General features: G+C 47.3%; 1 long non-coding RNA gene across 4 annotated transcripts; it reads left to right on the top strand.

The window, feature by feature from the left end:
• The first annotated feature begins 24 nt into the window (after positions 1 to 24).
• Positions 25 to 8395, top strand: LOC148220060 (uncharacterized). Of its 4 annotated transcripts, none has more exons than XR_015798960.1 (3): positions 4383 to 4393; positions 5610 to 5716; positions 7054 to 8395. It is a non-coding gene; the product is annotated as an uncharacterized LOC148220060 (long non-coding RNA). The 4 variants fall into 4 exon arrangements; XR_015798959.1 differs by having other exon boundaries at positions 4383 to 4412; XR_015798961.1 differs by lacking the exons at positions 4383 to 4393; positions 5610 to 5716 and adding an exon at positions 25 to 129.
• The last annotated feature ends 9388 nt before the right edge of the window (positions 8396 to 17783 follow it).

Raw genomic sequence — 17783 nt, 5'->3', positions numbered from 1 at the left:
ACCGCGGGAGGAGTTAGAGGCATGAGATAGGGAGTGGAGGTTACTCTACTTGAAGGGAGCGATGGACTCCAGTAGGCGTGCTGTGCTGCGCAAAGTAAATTTATTTGTGTGGCTGAGCTGGGATGCAAGGTAAAGTTCACGCCTCTTCCCCGCCTCCCTTCCCACCTCTCTTCCCGCCGCCCCTTCCCTTCTTTTCCCCCTCTTCCCCCCTCCCTTCGGGCGTGTTCGTTTCTGTTTCCAGTCTGGTTTGGTGTATGTGGCCTTATCTCCCTTCCCCCCCTGCTTCCCCCACCTTCTGTTGCTTGCAGCCTCACCTGACAGGGATTTTTTCCCATGAATGGATCTGTCCTTGGTTTGGCTTGTTTTTTCCTAAAAGATATTTAAATGTTGTATTTTCTCTCTTGGTGAAAAATTCAAACCTTCTCCCCGTATACATGATTTTTCTTTTAGATCCAATTCTTCATTATGTAATAATTGATAAAAGATTCGTGTTAATTAAAAAAGTATTAGGGTTTGTATAAACCAGAATATTAAGCTCTGAAGCAAAGCATGGACACTAGATAGAGGAAAATATATGGTTAAATCATTCTGTTTTAAATCACTATATGTTATGTTATGTTATGTTATATGTTATGTTATGTTTTCCAAATAAGTTGTATCAGTTACCAGCTTGCGAAATCGGACTTCCCAAAAAGCCCTTCCTACCTTTGTCTGATCAATGTTGCCTATCCCTGAGAGGAATGTTGAATTTGTCTTTACAAATGAGTTGTGGATCAGCCTGTAGATAAGGCTAGCACTGAGAGATAAAAGAAACAATGGGATGAATTCACTAATTGATGAATGGAAAAAGATATTTGCCTTTACAAACAAACTGTAGGGCTGCTGATAAATGAAATTGGATATCGAAAGGTGAAAGAAGCAACGGGGGAAAACTATGAATTCTATAAGAATTAAAAATTAAAAGGGAGGGTTATACATTAGAGGGGAATTTCAGCTATCAGGCGTTCCAGGAAGTCTGTGCCTCTCAAGTACCTCAGCCAATGGAGAAAGAGAGAGGGAAATGCGGCCGGGAAAATAGGATAAAAAGGAGGCTGCGTCCTCCAAAAATTTGAGAGATCCCAGGGGAATGTCCCATGGCCTGTCCCTTTATTCGAATAAAGCAAAAAGGACTCCTCTGTCTCCTTTTTGGTCATAACCCTCTGGTGTTTGTGGATTAATTTTCCTGACAACTTGATTGCCCTGATCAAATAAGCACGGTAATCACGGTGAGCCAGACTGGCCTGGTTATTTGGGTCCCACTGGGGGTCTGCCTGGGGGATGGCATCACCCACCGTAGGTGCATTGGGTCCAGCCCCTCCCCCGCTGCTTGTGGATGTTCATCCTCCCACAGCTGCCGAGCTTTCTGCAAAATCATTCGTTTCTCTGATGACCCAAACAAAATTCCCAAAAGAAAATCCCAATCCTTTCAAGTATAATCCGTATTTCCCAAATATTCCTCTATCCTTTCCCCCACCCCTATGGGATCATCCAAATATGGGGGTAATTCTTTTTTCAACCCTCTTATATCAAGGGTAGTAAGTGTTACAATTACAAATCCAAATCCTCCCCCTTGGCCCCCCAAAGGCACTTGACGGAGTGGCATCTGGTGTACCCCTGTCTCTTGGGGGGCTTCTGATGCCCTAAACTGAGTTCCTCTTCTAGTTCTGGGGGGTGATACAACATGCTGCTCCCCTCCCCCTACACCATTATCCTTCTCAGGTGGGGCTGTAGGAATAACATTTTCCTGATCCCTTTGCTCTGGAAGTTGAGGATACAGACGACCTGCAGCTGGCAACACTGGAGGACAAGACGGGGGAAGGTGCTGAAAAACATCCCAATCCTCACCACTTTCCTCTTCTTCCTCTTTTTCCTCTTCTCCTTTTTTTTTCTTAACACATACATTTCTCTTGTTTCTTGTCTGCCCCATATTAATCCACATTCCCTTTCAATCCATCCTTTCCAATTCTCCTCTAAATACCTCCACAAAATTCGACACAAATGAATTTTATCTGTTCCATAAGTAGCCATATAAGTCCCCTTGCCAACTTATACTCTGGCCACACAAAATAACGACATTTTACCATCATTTCCATAGTTACTTCTGGGTGAATATACAATCTGTCCCAAGACCTCAGCATTCTCCCCAAGGGACTCTCCGGGGGTACTATGGGATCGTCATCCCTTTTGCCGGGGCCCCTTCGTGGCTTCACCTTTCCAACCCTCTCTGGGTGCCCCGTTTTACCTTTGCTACCCACCATGGGTGCCCTCCCAGGTTTACTCCCCGAAGATCCCATTTTACTCACCGGTGAGATTTTCAGTGGTCCTTCCCTGCGGACTCTTCACGGACCCCCCTGGTCCGCCACTCGTCTGTCTCCTGGACAGTCTCGGGAACCCAATCAATCGCCCGGTACCGGCCGGCACCAAGGGGAGCTGATCACCCAAACTGGGTGAGGCGCCTTCAGCTCCACTCGCTGCCCGCCGCCCCGGACGGTGGAAACATTCCGGACGAGCCCCCAAAGTTGTCAGGAAAATTAATCCACAAACACCAGAGGTTTATGACCAAAAAGGAGACAGAGGAGTCCTTTTTGCTTTATTCAAATAAAGGGAGAGGCCATGGGACATTCCCCTGGGATCTCTCAAATTTTTGGAGGATGCAGCCTCCTTTTTATCCTATTTTCCCGGCCTCATTTCCCTCTCGCTTTCCCCATCGGCTGAGGTACTTGAGAGGCACAGACTTCCCGGAACGCCTGATACCTGAAATTCCCCTCTAATGTATAACCCTCCCTTTTAATTTTTAATTCTTACAGAATTCATAGTTTTCCCCCGTTGCTTCTTTCACCTTTCGATATCCAATTTCATTTATCAGCAGCCCTACAGTTTGTTTGTAAAGGCAAATATCTTTTTCCATTCATCAATTAGTGAATTCATCCCATTGTTTCTTTTATCTCTCAGTGCTAGCCTTATCTACAAGCAGATCCACAACTCATTTGTAAAGACAAATTCAACATTCCTCTCACTTTGCTGTGAATTGTTGGCTTTTGTTTTTATGTATTTTAAATTATTTTGCCGCTATTATTATGAATTGTATCCACTTTTTATGTATAAGGAAACGCGGGCTTGTGCAAACAGGAACAGACTTGTTAGTGCTGTTACCTGCTTGCTAGGAGTGTAACCTGAGAACATGTTCGAGCCTTGTCCAGACCTGGTGGGGGCTTGTAGCCACTGCTGTTTAAGTGCTATCTAACATGTTTGGGCTTGCTCAGACTTGTACCCCAGCACAGTAGGCATGACATGGCTCCACGAGAAACTGCCTATAAAAAGGGCAGTGAGCAGGGTGTGACAATTGATAAAAGATTCGTGTTAATCACAAAAGCATTGGGGTTTGCATAAACCAGAATACTAAGCTCTGAAGTGAAGCATGGACACTAGATAAAGGAAATTATATGATTAAATAATATAGAAAGAGCAACCAGCGCGCTGGGGAATGTGAGGGGTCACCGCTCGCTCCACGCTCCACCGAACCTTGGTTTGCAGCCTCTTCTTATACTGTGGTTTCTCGCTGTACACAAATTCACAAAGCCTTTGGGTGATAATCAGTCACAGATAGCCATCCGGTCCTTGTTGATGACCACCAGGGAAGTTGTATAGTTCTGGTTTTTGGGATAGGCAGTATTGATCAGACAAAGGCAGGAAGGGCCTTTTGGGAAGTCCGATTTTGCAAGATGGTAGCCGATACAACTTATTTGAAAAACATAACATATTATAATGTAACATAATACAACATAATATAGCATAACAAGGTGATTTTAAACAGAATTATTTAATCATATAATTTCCTTTATCTAGTGTCCATGCTTCACTTCAGAGCTTAGTATTCTGGTTTATGCAAACCCCAATGCTTTTGTGATTAACACGAATCTTTTATCAATTGTCACAACAGGCACCGTTGAGGTGGACTTGATGCGGTAAGAAATAACAAGAAATAGTACTTGTAGCCACTACAGCCTCTTCTGCGACCTCGTTGGCCGCCCTCAAGGTCACAGCACTACACGGGGTAGATCCTTCCGCGCCCCGCGGGCTCCAGGTCGACGAGGGTGGACCGGCCAACGGGGCGGGGGAAAGCGAAAACGACAGGTTAGACAGCAAATCGAAACACGGGCCACGATCCGTCGGGCCAATGGGCGCCAGGGAGAGCCCGGCTTAGTGGAGGAAGTGTCGGAGCGTACACGGGCGTTGTCCTTGGCTGCCGAGAGTATTGGCGTGCTGGCCTCTCGCCCTCGTGGTGCCACTACTGTCTTCGGAAAGATTATCGGCAAGGCGTATCTCTGGTATCGTCAGCGACGAGGACTAGGAGGTACCCCCGGCTTTGCTCTGTGCGTGGTTCCTATCCCCCCCTCCTCACCTCACCATCATTCCGCGCTCGCGGGCATCTGAGCCGAGGACACTCGGTGCGCGGTACCCAGGCACGCAGCCTGGCCTGCGGCGGCTCTGCTGCTGCCAATGGATGCAGGGACGGAGGACGGACGGTGCCGCTCTGGCTTACGGCGTTCTCTACTGCACCATCCCCTAAGCTTGTTCTGTGCCGCACCTCAGCCCTCCGGCTGCCGCGGGCGTTCTGGGTTACTGGTATTGTCCCGGCTCGCCTCGCATCCCACCCTACCGTGTCGCGTGCGCGTGTAGATAAGGACCTCCCACGGTAACTTGGTCTCAATGTGTCTCCTAAGAGCATCGAACAGGGTCCGCAGCTTCACTGTATTAGGCTTTGCTTCTGAAACCCCAAAGTGGATTATTACGGCTTTCTCTAGTTAAAAAAAAATAAATTGCAAACTGGTCCTCCTGCAGGCTGCAATACCTTTCCAGAACTTGTTTCTGTGGGGAAGTAAGACCGTAATAACAGCGTGCTTGCGAGGGTTACGAGTGTTGGTAATGGGACCTGGAGTGAGCTGCTTAGACTGGGGAGAAAACCAATGCAGCCGTTTCCTATTGGATATTAACTTCAAGGTATTATCCCATATAATTTAGTTATTAAAATGCAGAAAGTTAACAGTTAGGGATTCCTTCTGCTTTGGAAGATACGATTTGCATGCATTATAGGAGACAGACTCATCCTATACCTTTGGGGGCTTCTTGGCATTATGTGAGTTCCATGCTTGACTTCCCTGTCCTGTGGGAAATGAATCGCCAGTGCTCTTCCACTTCTCTAAACTGTTTGATGACTCACTTAAGCCATTTGTCTCCTGCCTCTGCATGGATTACAGCCAATAGAAAATCTGCTTAGGAAAGAATAAACCCGAACTAAAACTTGCTGGAGGTTTTTAATTGCAAGTAGTGCCCTGTCTACTTCCCCCATCGTCTTGCATGAGGAATCCCATTCTGGAGGGAGCTCAGTAAATAGACGGTATTTTGCATATAGAAAGCATTATAATCATGCAAGATAAGCCCATATTCTGGCTTGTGTTTGGAGTATCTGGTAATCTGCTTCTGTAGGAGTTCAGCTGCCAGATGGATTTGCATAAGCTCTTACCTTTCTCTGAAGCCAGTTATGTTTTAACTGTTTATTCTTCCTCCAGTGCCGTGCGTTCCATAATCTTTTGCCCCTATAGACGAGACGCTTTTCCTAGACATGCCTAAGGAGCCAATTATCGAGTTGTCTGAAGCAGGAGATTGTGGTGAATGTGTAAGTACTGTGGGAGTTTTCTGTATGCTAAACTGTACCTGTAGATAGTTCCTCATTTACTAGACTCTTTCCCACCCCCTCTTTCCCCCTTGACAGGGCACAGTAGGCTACTTTGGGTTTTCTGGTGCTATCATCTTTTGCCTCTAGCTTGTAATGGTATTGACCTTTTTGGGATTAAAGGCAGTGCTATAAAGCAATGCTGGTCCCTGTGTGTGTACTTCTGGCGCAAAATGCAGTGTTGTTTTGGAGCACAGTCTGGTGCCGATTGTCGTGGTTTAGTGTAAGAGTAGTAGTACTTCTAACATGGAGAAGAGGGCTTGGGGTTTTTTGGCGGGTCAGGGGCAAGGAAGGACAAAGCCGGTTGAGCGATGCTGAATGCTTTGCTTTTATCTATGAAAACTAAGTTCAAGGCTTTGTAAACCTATGCAAACGGCAGCTTAAAGTTTTTTTTTTTCCACCTGAATTGGTTATGTTGCCTGAAGAGACAATGGGGGCTTTAACCCGGAGACAAAGTCAGTTTCTGTGGCTGTTTTGTAGTCCTTTGCTGTCTAGCTTGAGAAAAATTGCCTAGCTCTCTTTTGCCCCTATGGTGTGCATGATTGGCCTTTGTAGCTTTGCTTGGTAAGCTTCAGTTGCCAGCGGTCAGATGGACATGAATTTGACATGCAATGGTTGAATTGCTAGGAATTGGGTAGCTTCGTTCTATGGGTGGTTCTCTGCTCTCATTCCTTCCCTTCCTGCCCTCTCCCCTCTTTATGTGTTCCTTTTTTCTTTTTATTTTACTTATTTATGGGTTTGTACTTCCTTCCCCAGCTTCTTGGGCATGTAATGATTGTTGACGAGATGTGTGTTGCTCACCTGGGCCTGACCAATGGATTCCGGATGGTTGTGGATGAAGGGCCCGAGGGTGGGCAGTCTGTCTATCGCATACATCTACCCGTTCTGGGTGGCCCTCAGTTGGGCTGGCCGCCTGGCTAAGATTTTGGCACTGCAAGAGTTGACACACGTGTACAAATCGCCGCGGAATGGATTTCGTCTGTTGCCCATCACTCTAGTGGCTTTTGATGTGTAATTTTTTTTGTTTTCCGTGTGTCTGTGGAAGGTAATAAAAGCTTTGAGCAGCAGTTGCACAATAAAGATTTGTCATGGGGATATCACCTCAGTCTTGCGCGTCTTACTGAGGGGAAGTAGTTCTGCAAGTTCAAACGGTGTCTCCCTGGACTGTAAGTATGTGGAATGTATCAGCCAGATAACAGCATTTCAGAGGTAGATAGTGATTTGCTCGTTCCTTTGAAGCATGACACTGGAAGTGCTTATCAGTCTCTCCTATCTTGTAGGAAGCAGTCTTAGCTCTTTGGCAGTGGTACACCAATGCAGAGAAAGCCCGAAAGCCCGTGGAGGCTGCTGCTGAAACTGTAGAAGATACTGTGTGTTGAGGCTATAGGCATGCTTTCCAAGGGTGGTTTCACCATGGTGCACTGTGTTGGAAGCATCCACCTCCTGTTGGACCTGAGTGTCCTGGTAAGAGGAGTAGGATTCCAGTTTAGCACTATGTGCATGTAAGCAAACTGTGTGTTTTACCATCCTCTGTGTCATTCCTGTTCATATACTAATGATGGGTCACTTGCTTCAGGTGCCCCCTGCACAGGGGGCACCGGGGTTATAAGCTGGGTGTTAAATGAGATAAGGGAGGAGAGGCAAACCCTGCAATGCAGGGTAGTGTTTCTTTTTCTTGACACAAATGACTCAGCCATGATATCTCCCCTCTGAGGAAGTACCAGCACATTCCCATCCTGCCTGAGGGGTCATCTCTGCTAATGTGCCGTAATGGAATCAATGGTACTCGGAGCCTAGGCAGCTGCAGAGACTTAGGCCATCAAAGACTCCCATAATATCTCAGGACTCAAAGTATTACCTTCCTCCATTGTGAAACTCCATGTCCTGAGGGAGGTACTGAGCATTCCCACCTGAACCTGAGCATATACATTATCGTTGGGTTTGGGGACTTTGGGCACCACCACTCGACAGATCTGAAGGAGGACCAGAATTTCCACGGTACTGTGACCATCAACTTTCGAACAGTGTGCAAATTTAGACTCCGGTTTTGTGGGTGTCTTGGGGTGACTTTATGATGGTTGTATCCCCAAACCGTCTGTTCTGTTGGTGTTCAATATTGAGTTCTGCAGCTTTATGACTGGTTCCCGGAGTGAAGGGGGAGAGAAGAAGTGCAGAGTTTGTTGTCAGAGACTGCACCTGCTCCCCCGCATCCTTCTCACAGACTGTGTTGCCTGCAGTGTACAGCGGGAGAGTGCTCTCATTTTTCTTTTGGTTGGTTTTTCTGACTAACTGAGACAAAGAAGTTTCCTGGACTGCGGTTTTGTTTTCTTTTCCCTTTTTCTTGTCATTGTTTGAACCTGCTCTGGGCTGAAAACCCAGAAGAGCACCGGGGACTCACACCTGTGGCCCACCAGGCCTGGCCTGGGCCGTGGCATTTCCCAGCGCTGGAGGGACTGAGAACGGACTGAGAACAGACTGAATGTGCTGGGCTGCAACCCACGGAAAGGACTCTTCTGAATCTGTCATCTCTTTAGAGGGGCGAGAGGTTTTGCTGTTTATTATTGTTCATTATTGTGCTGGTAATTGCTTTGCCTGTTAAATAAACAGGTTTTTTTCCTCTTCTTTCCGAGGAAATATTTTTCCCCAAACCAGTTGGGGGAGGGACTGCTTGAATCTGTTTCCTAGACGCACATCATTCAGAGGTTTCCTCCCAAATTTGCCCTAAACCAGGACAGTCGGTTAAAACCAGTTTTCTTTGTATCATTGTATTTTTTGTAATATCTAGAAAATTGTAACTCTGACCTATAATGTATCTTGAGGTAGTTGAATGGGATTCATTTCTCCTGCTGGTTTACTTTTAAACCAACCCATCTTTTGGCACCCAGTGTGAGGCTTGAGAGAGGTCAGAATTATAGTTTTCTTCTAAAGCATTTGTGTATTGGGGTATAGAAACTTCCTGATCATCATATTTCTCAGTGTATTCACGTGCGTGTTGTACCCTGTACATATTTCTGCATAGGGGGAAGTATTTGCCCATTATGATGCTCTCTTTATGATCAGGAGAGGAATCAAAATTGCTTTGCTGATTTTACTGCGTTTATGGAATGATAACATCAGAGGCAATGGGTTTGATTTGGAATGTGTGTTCCGTCTTGTTTGCCTGTCCTATGTAGCCGTGGAAAGGGGTTTTAACCCTTTAAGTGTGGCGGAAATAATATGCACAGCTACGTGGTCATCTTTCATGATAGAAAAGAAAGAGACAAGTTTATTCAGAAACACACTTGGTTTTATAGCATGACTCGCAATTCCAAGAGTAGAGAGAAGGTAATTGGTTCAGAGAGAAGACACCCCATTCCCAGGGCCTGGTCACACACCACAACAGGTGTTCTATCTTTATTATTAATTCCTTTTTATTTTGACCAAATTATCACCCTGAGAGAAATTCTCCCTAGCCTACAGCTGGACCAGCTCATCGGCTGGGAACAGAGCTGAGAAGCTCTGGCCTGGAATATTTCTCAGGCTGTAATTTTCTTGCTTTCTTAATATGTGTCCCTACAGTCCTAGTCTCAGCTGCAACCTCTGGGGCCTCATTAATAATCACACTCCGCCTGATGCCTTGGAGTGGCTGCCTGGAACAGAGGCTAGACAAGGTGTCTTGGGGTGACTGTATGATGCCTATATCCCCAAATCGTCTGTTCTGTTGGTGTTGAATATTAAATTCTGCAACTTTAAGACTGGTTCCAGGAGTGAAGGGGGGGGGGGATGAAGAAGTGCAGAGTTTGTTATCAGAGACTGCACTGGCTCCCTTTCATTCCTGCACTCGGACCGTGTTGTCTGCGGTGGACAGCGAGAGAGAGCTCTCCTTTGCTCTTGGTTAGTTTTCTGGCTAGCTGAGACAGAGAAGCCCCCTGGATTGTTTTTTTTTCCTTTTTCTGTTTTCATGGAACTGTTTGAACCTGCTCTGGACTGAAAACCCACAAGAGCACCGGGAGCTCACACCTGTGGCCCACCGGGCCTGGCCTGGGCCACAGCATTTCCCAGCACCGGAGGGACTGATACCAGCCTGAGTGAGCTGGGTAGCCCACAGAAAGAACTCTTCTAAATCTGTCATCTCTTCGGAACAGCGAGAGGTTTTGAAGAGGAAAAAATGATTTTTTTTTTCCAGCCCTTCCAGTATGCTATAACAGTTTTTGACAATGTTGAGTTGCCTCTAGATGTTAAGGACAGCATAATCTTCTTGTTAGTTCTGCTAAGTTTTCTCTATATGGCTTGCACTGTCTATGCCATGCTTAGTCAGGACAGAGGCTTCTAGGGAATTTGTCTGGAGGCCTGCCCTGAGAGTAGATAATCCTGAGTGGCATGGGATGTCGAAGGAGATGGGCCAGTATTTGGAAAACTTCTCTCCTCCAATGATCTGCAAGTTCACCTCTGAACAACTGCAGGACCCTGTTAAAATAATGAGTTATCTGAGGGGAAAAGGCTCTGAGAACTCCAGAGATGGGCAACTCACAGCAACATGCTGGGCCCTGATCATTGCTTACCAGACACTGTTTGGTATGGTACAGCACTTTCAGGAGGAGGAGAAAAGAAGCAAATCAACAGGAACTATGTCCACACAAACCACGTCTGAGCCAGAGGGAAAAGGAAAGAAATCAACAGGCACAGTATGCACACAAACCATTGCTGAACCAGAAGGACAGCCTAAGCTGGTAGCACTTGCACTTGTTCAGGAAACCAAGTCCGCATAGTGAATGACAAGGAAGAGGCAGGACCTTCATATCCAGCAGGAGAGCCAGAGCCAGAAAACATCACTCGATCCCTATCCTCGGGCAAGCTGCGTGAGCTGCGTAAAGAGTTCACATGCAAGGCAAAGGAGTTTGAATTGACCTGGCTGCTCTGAATCTGGGATGCCATGGCTAACGCTACAATTCTCGATGGTAGTGAAGCCAGGCAACTGGGATCCCTGTTCTGGGTTGTGGTTATTGACCAGGGGATTGTGAAAAGACTGGAAACTCAGTCTCTGGTGATGGCTGCTGATGGATGTTGGGCAAAGACACCTTTGTAAAGGAGGACCTCCATGTGCAGCAAGGACGGTGGAACATGATGGAGCTAGGTCTTCTATGCATGAGGGAATTAGCTGTGCTGGAGATTGGACATAAAATCATGAAATCATCACTCCTATTTAAAAAAAACAATCTTCTTGAAGGGACCTCCAGGTCATATGTACAGGAAGGGAAAAATAAGTATCATCACTAGAACCAGAGGGATCCTGCCTCTAGCCAGGTAGAGGAGAGGGTCTATTGGACTGTGTTGATCCGATGGCCTGGCACATCAGACCTAAAAAAGTAACAGGCTTTAGTTGACCCTGACACACAATGTACTTTAATGCCATTGAGAAATGTGGGAGCAGACTCCATCTCTATTTCTGGGGTGACAGGGGGGTCCCAACAGCTGACTGTACTGGAAGCTGAAGTGAGCTTGACCAGGAAGGAATGGCACAAAAATCACATTGTGACTGGTCCAGAAGCCCTGTGTATCCTCGGCATAGGTTACCTCACGAGTGGGTATTTCAAAGACCAAAAAGGACATCGCAAGGAGAGGCAAGGCAAAAGCTGCAGTAACTGATTTGCAGGTGGCAGGGACTACTCCGATGCGAACTTGGAACCTCCCCAGAGGGACTGGACTGGCACCGAGATGAGAGAGGAAAAGAGGGTGCTTCTCCTTTAAAAAGGTTCCCGCAAACTCATGCGGGTGGCAGCTAGTCTCAGTGCTAGTAGTGGAAGAGGTGCAGGTGGCAGGCAGGTGGCAGCTGGAGTTTTCTCATCAGCAGCAGGCAGAGGTGAGGAAGGTAGGAAGAACTCAATCGTAGTTCTGAGTTGCAGCACCGCAAACTCCCGGGTCAGAGCGCACAACCTCCCATGGCACCATGTGACAGTTCGCAGATCCCCTGAGTAGAGGAACCCACCCCCGCAGCTAAAAATCCCTTGCCCCCCCTTCCTTTCTCTTCCCCAAAACAAAATTGTGTTGGTATCCCAGGGCTATTAGCTACTCCTTTTGTGTCTTGTTTTCTGGCTTTTCATCCTTTCCCCTCCCACTGTCTCCACAATGATAATGGGAAGGTATTCACTGAGAAGCCTAGGCCCATAACACCAATGCATTTTTCTCCATTCCTTTGTCAGCAGAGTGCAGGCTACAGTTTGCTTCCACCTGGAGGGGTTTGCAGTACACCTGGAACTCACTGCCCCAGGGGTGGAAACACTGTCCCAGCATTTGCCATGGACTGGTTCAGACTGCCCTGGAAAAAGATGAGGCTCCTGAACATCTGCAGTACCTTGGTGACATCATTCTATGGGAGAACACAGCAGGGGAGGTTTTTGAGAAAGGAGAGAAGATCATCCAGATTCTCCCAAAAGCTTTGTGTTCCATTAAACCAAGTAAGTTTAAGGGAGCTGCTCAGGAAATTCAGTTTCTAGGAGTCAAGTGGCAAGATGGACCTTGCCAGATTCCAACAGAAGTGATTAAGAAAATACCAGCTGTGTCCCCCACCGACCAGCAAAAAGGAAATACAGGCTTTCCTAGGCGCTGTGGGGTTTTGGAGGATGCATATCCCTGAGTAGAGTCAGAATGTAAGCCCTCTCTACCTTGTGACATGGAAGAAAAGTTATTTCAGTGGGGCCCTGAACAACAATAAGCCCTTGAACAGATCAAACAGGAGACTGCCCATGCAGTAGCCCTTGGGCCAGTCAGCACAGGACAGGATGTGAAGAACATGCTCTACACTGCAGCCAGCCAGGGAGAATGGTCCTTCCTGGAGCCTCTGGCAGAAAGTAGCCAGGGAGACCCGAGGACAGCCGCATATGTTCTGGAGTCAGGGATACAAAGGATCTGAGGCCAGCTATACCCCAACTGAGAAAGAGATCCTGGCAGCTTATGAAGGGGTTTGAGCCACTTCAGAAGTGATTGGCATCGAAGCACAGCTGCTTCTATCACCTCAACTACTTGTGCTGGGCTGGATGTTCAAAGGAAAGTTTCCTTCTACACATCATGCCCCCAATGCTACATGGAGTAAGTGGATCTCTCAGATCACACAATGAGCCCGGATAGGAGTTCCTAATCACCCTGGGATTTTGGAAATCATCACAAACTGGCCTGAAGGTGAGAGTTTTGGACTATCTTATGAAGAAGAAGAAGGGCAGGTGACATGTGCTGAGGAGGCCCCACCATATAACTAACTCCCAGAAAATGAAAAGTGATACGCCCTCTTCACTAATGGTTCCTGCCGTATTGTAGGGACAAACCAGAAATGGAAAGCAGCCGTATGGAGGCCCACATGGTGAGTTGCAGAAACTATTGAGGGACAAGTTGGATCAAGTCAGGTTGCAGAGTTCAAAGCCATCAAGCTGGCTTTGGATACTGCTGAATGAGAAAAGTGGCCAAGACACCACATCTCCACTTAGTCATGGTTGGTATCGAATGCTCTATGGGGATGGCTAGATCAATGGAGAAAGGTCCAGTGTCAGTGCAGATGGAACCCCATCTGGGCTGCTGGGATGTGGCAAGACATCACTGCCCGGGTAGAGAAGCTGACCATGAAAGCCCATCACGTAGATGCACATATACCCAAGAGTCAGGCCAATGAAGAGCATCGTAACAACAAGCAGGTGGATCAATTTGCCAAGGTTAAAATACATCAGTTGGATCTGGACTGGCAGCACCAGGGAGAGTTATTTCTAGCTTGGTGGGCCTGTGATGCCTCTGGACATCAGGGAGAGATGTGGCATTGTTGGGGGTTGAATGCTTCGCTTTTCTTTCTGTGGAATTTCTCCCATTGTTATGCTAAGTAATTGTGGCTACACCTTAAAACGACAGATAATGTTGTCTCGTAGGGGGGTGGGTGGAGGGGGAGGGGGGGGGGAACCGGAAAAGGAAAGGTGGGATAGGGGGGTCTGGAGCTGGGCTCTCTCTCTCGCTTGGCTCCTGGAGTGGGAAGACAACCTGGGCTCTGCTCTGGCATCTTCCCCTGCCATCCCAGCGCTGAGATCCACGCTCCCTGCCTTTGGACATCGCTCTGCTGCTCTCCCAGCTCACCCTACTACCTCCGGACACTCTGCTGAGCACCACGACCGACACCGTGAGGGGGAAGTAACTTTCCCCATCCCCGCTCGCCCCTGGGCCACGGCCGCCATCACCCAGCCCTCTTCAACTGCGCGGGACCTGCCCTGCCCCCACAGCACCGGTAACAGCACAGGGAGACGGCCTGCGGCCAGAAGGGACTGGAGCGGAGCTAGACTGTTTCTGTTGCCAATTTTTATAGCTGTTGTTGTTTTTTCTGCTTTGTTAAATACCAGTAAAGAACTGTTATTCTCATCCCCATATCTCCTGCCTGAAGGTGTCTGAATTGGACCTAAAATAATTAAAAGGGAGGGGGGTTGCACTCTGCATCGCAGAAAAGGGGCTCCTGCCTTTCCTTAGACCATACCTGTCTTTCAAACCAAGACAGGCATGCTGATGGGCTTGTGACTGAGGGATGAACTTAATCATGGACAGTATCTCACAGGTTATCCATGACTGTGAGATGTGTGCTTCAGTCACGCAAGCCAAGCAGGTGAAGCTTCTATGGTGTGGCGGATGGTGGTCAAAATATAGTTATGAGGAAGCCTGTCAAGTTGATTACATCGTATTTCCCCAAACTCGCCAAGAAAAATGCTATGTGCTGACCAAGGTAGAAGCAACCACTGTGTGGCTAGAGACATACCCTGTGCCTCACGCCATTGTTTGGAACACCATCCTGGGCCTGGAAAAGCAAGTTTTGTGGTGACGTGGATCCCTGGAGAGAATTGAGTCTTAAAATGGGATGCATTTCAAAAAGAGCCTCATAGACACCTGGACCAGATAGCCATGGTTTTAAGTGGGTATATCATATTCCCTATCACATGCCAATTTCTGGGAAACTTGAATGGTGCAATGGACTGCCAGAAACCATTTATAATGTGCTGGGCGGGGAAACCTGCAGTCACTGGGAGCTGGGTTCAGTGAAGGACACCTGTTTGGTCAATACCCAAGGTTCCATCAGGTGAGCTGGTCCTACTCCATCAAAACCCTTGCATACTGTATATGAAGTCCCTGTGGTACATAAAAGAGATATGTTAGGGATGACAGTTTAGATTAGTCACACCTCAAACAAAGGCAAACCCAAATGTGGGATTGTTTTTGCACAAGGATATGGTTACACTTGGAAGGTAATCCAGGAAGATGGGGAAACACATCGTGTACTTCAAGGGGACCTAATTTTGAGTGAGAACTGTTTGTAATGTTTCACTGTGTGTATATATATATAGGTAGATAGTTCAAGAAAAGGTATTAATTTTGGCATGACGTAGCTGGTATATACGGGGGTGGATAATGTCCTGGTTAATGGAGTAAGGTGCAAGTTTAACCCGTGGTGAGTATAACCATACTGTGTATTCTACCCCCCCCATGGGTCATTCCTGATGAACTTTTATTGATGAATTGCTTGCTGTAGCTGCCCAGTGTGCACCCGACATCTCAAGTTCCAAGCTGGGTTTTAAATGAGATATTGTATACCCTACGAGGCAGGGTAGCGTTTCTTGGCACAAATGACTTAGCCCTGATAACTCCCCTCTGGGGAAGCACCAGAAAATTCCGACCCTGCCTGACGGGTCATCTCTGCTAATGGGCCATAATGGACTCAATGGCTTCAGGATCATAGGCATCTGCAGTGACTTAGACCATCAAACCCTCCCAAAGTATCCCAAAGTATCCCATGAACCACAGTATTACATTCCTCCACTGTGAAACTCCCTGTCCTGAAGGAGGTACTGAGCATTCCCACCTGAACTTGAGCATATATATAATGATTGGGTTCGGGGACTTGGGGCACCACCCCTTGTCAGATACGAAGGAGGACCAAAACTTCAACAGGATTGCAACCATTACTTCCAACACGACTGCGACCTGCACTTGATAGGGCTGTGACCATCACTCTGACCAACAGGGTGCCAGTTTATACTTTGTAGGTTAAAGCCAGTTCTCTCTGTATCAATGTATTTATTGTAAACTGCTTAGTAAATTGTACCTCCGACCTGTAATCTCTCCTGAGGTAGATGTAAGGGGTTCATTTCTCCTGACAGTTTACTTTTGAACCAGCATGCTGGGTAATTGCCGAAGGTTTAAAAGTCTCTGGCACCAGGTGGCATTTTATGTCTCGCCTCGCAGGCAACCTGGCTGTGGATACTTAGCTCCAAACCAGAGAGAGCCAAGGGTTATGAAACCCAGATCCACTGGAGAATTGTAGGATCCTAGACCAGCTCGGATGTGAAGGGACCTCGAAAGATCATCTGGTGCAGCCTTTTGTGGGAAAAAGGGAGCCTACATGAGATTATTTAGCGCCCTGTCCCATAGCATCTTAAAAACCTCCAACAATGGGGGCCGCTGCATCTTGTGCCCATTGTGCCGTGTGTTCTCCATGTGGCTCCCTTGAAGTACTGGACTACTGTGAGGAGTTTCCCCCTGAGCCTAGGCCGGTGCCTAACATTTTGCAAGCAATTCCTTTGTCATTGCTAGCCTTCATGCAGCCTCCAGCTACTTTTAGATGGTCCTCCACAGCTTTTGGATCATGCTGAGCCCATTAGTCTTTAGAGTATTTAGGACTTGGGCTTATTCCCTGCTTCTGTAAGTATTCAGTGATATCTTTTGCCATCCCTCTGACTATGCCAATTGGTGCAAATGGGTGTTTTAGGTCGCTTAAAGAATCACCGGAAAAGGTATCAGCAAAAGCAGGTTCTTCAGCCCTCTGAGCATCTTCATGACCCTCCTTGGCACCCTCTCCAATCTGTCTGCCTCTTTTAATTGAGTTCTGGGGACCAGAACTGGACACAGAGTGTGGCCTGCAGGCATGGCCTATGTGAGAAGAGGCCAAGGTCTTGTCTGCGCTAGACACAGCTAGTTTTCACTAGCTAGGCACCAGACTCCCTGAGAGCCAAAGCTGAGCAACTCAGCAAAGCTGGTGGCACCCTTGTGTAAGCATATTCAAAGCAAGGGTAAAGTGCTGTCTGGGGCAGGTGTTTCCCTGCTGCCCATAGATCTGGCAGGTAGATATGTCCTGAAGGAACTTTTTCATCCTCTTCTTTCCTCCTGTCCTGTATAGGAGGGGTGGTGAGGGAAGGACTGGTTGGGCTGCTGGCACCCAGCCTAGGTCTGACATCATAAAGCCTAAAAGGCAGATTCTTCCGTGTAGAAGGTGGTTGGTGGTTTAGAGATTTTTAGGAACGGGAAAATTAATTAGGGACTGAATGTTGATTTGAGTGAAGGGCAGGTAGCAATCCGTCTTCTATAACTGCAATTTTAGCTGCAAAGGACAGCTGAGAATCATGCCCCAATGATGCTGGTTTGGGTGTTGCTAAGATGGAGTTCATTTTCCCCATAGCGGCTCTCACAGTGCCATGTGTCACATGAAAAAGGGAGGCTTCCTCGACCCTTGGTGTGGGGAGATTTACTCAGTCTTTAGTGTTTAATTTGTCTGTGTTTGAGGAAAGCCGAGACCGTTGTGCCCGACCAATCTGTCAGCATCCCGTTGGGGGGATCCTTCACTGAGCAGTCCTACTGGGTCAGAGGGTGGTTTGCCTGACTTAGGGAAACACATCAACAGTGTAAGGGAGACCCCTCAGCAGGTATTCCCCCTTTAGCCATTGTATTACCTGCTGCTGGTGACTGGTAGCGTCGGCCAAGGATTCACACTAACAGTTTATGGAATAACACTCTCTATCGATATAAATTGTGACAGGTTAAGGTTCGAAGATTTTTGGTGACAGTGTCTGACTGCAAAAATATGTTTGGAGGAATATATAGACAAGCTCTAATCCCCAATAAAATGTTCAGCATGCGTTGAGTATGATTCTTATCCAATAGGCATCTCTATGGGGGAGAAGACAGGTTCAGCCCATCAACTGATCCCAGCAGCTATGATGGAGTCTTCCCAAACGTTTCCCCG

This window comes from Sturnus vulgaris, chromosome W (assembly GCF_052056855.1).
Source record: "Sturnus vulgaris isolate bStuVul1 chromosome W, bStuVul1.hap1, whole genome shotgun sequence".
Classification (NCBI taxonomy): Eukaryota; Metazoa; Chordata; class Aves; order Passeriformes; family Sturnidae; genus Sturnus; species Sturnus vulgaris.
The sequence above is the reverse complement of the archived record's forward strand: the minus strand, read 5'-3'. Positions and strand labels throughout refer to the sequence as shown.